Here is a 1,375-nt window from a genome sequence, read left to right on the forward strand (position 1 = left end):
CAGTAATAAACTAAATTGCCCTTACGTAAGAATATCGCTACAAAGGAGATAGGGGATGGGAAGGCTAAAGCTTAATTTTGCTACATATATTACAGAGAGCCTTCAAGGCAACGAGCAAAGGATCTACTTACTATTGACAGCTGAAGAATAATCTCGATCCAAGCCTAAACCAACATTGTCGATACCGGCGGAGCTGAAGGTTCGTCCAAGGCAGGGCATATCAGGAACAGGAAAGTTCAGTGGAGGCGGATTAGGATATCTATTGGGAAAGTGTTTAGAGAGAAGGAACTGAGGGCTTGTCGGTTTGGGCTGGCCTTTATTTTAGTTGCTTTCTTTTTCTAGAATTTGGACATTAAGTCTAATGATGTAATGAGGTTCTACAGTAATTAAATAAAAGCCTACTTTAACCAAAAAAAAAAATATTCGGGAAAATATTTTATTTTTTTCTAATTCCTTGCCGATTCTTTTCAGTCTATGTCCTTTTTATCAGAATATTATTTTTATACATAAGAATTTTTCATTTTTATATATAACTTTTTGACAAAATAATTTATTCTATTCAAATGATAAGAAAACAAGAAATCTCATTTCCTTCGTAATGTTTATTATCTCAACAATAATTTATTTATTTTTTAAATAGTAATTATTAGATTTTTATGGTGATGACATGTGACACTTTTTACTTCTCCTATTATATATAAGATAGATTCATCTCGATAATGTTGGTGAATTTACACCCCAAGCTTTTAATGATTATTGTATATCAACTGGGATAACAGTTGAGCATTTGGCTGCTCATATTCATACTCAAAATGGTCTAACAGTTATATTGTTTAAACGCCTCCAATTAAATGTTAGACCAATGCTTATGAGAACAAAATTTCTCATTTCATTATAAAGTCATGCTATTTTGCATGCAGCAAGTCTTGTGAGGATTAGGTGTAACACCCCGACTTTTCCAAAACGTCTAAATTAACTCGTACCTTCGTGGAAAGACAAAGAGGGTGAGTAATAAATTAAAAAGGATGTGGTATGTCATATTTTAAGTGTTCAAAGGTTTTATCTCAAGTTTTGAAGTTAAGTAAGTGGCAAAATAAAAGTTGGCAAAAGTTATCATAAGTTCCTTTATAAAGATTTCTTTGAAATTTGGGTCAAATGTATTGGATGTTTTCTCCCATTATATAAAGAGTTAGAAGGCCTATTGCCCATTAAATCGAAGGCCTACGAGTCTAGTTTGCAACGCACAAAACCCCGTATCAAACGGACATCCGAGTAAAAAGTTATGAGGGTTTTACTAGGGACTGCCAGGGCAGAATCCGGGTCGGGTAAAGAAATATGGTATGTCGGCTATTTAACGTTTTTAGCCATGGAAACA

The sequence above is a fragment of the Solanum tuberosum genome, unplaced genomic scaffold, assembly GCF_000226075.1.
Source record: "Solanum tuberosum cultivar DM 1-3 516 R44 unplaced genomic scaffold, SolTub_3.0 scf00133, whole genome shotgun sequence".
NCBI classification, from domain to species: Eukaryota; Viridiplantae; Streptophyta; class Magnoliopsida; order Solanales; family Solanaceae; genus Solanum; species Solanum tuberosum.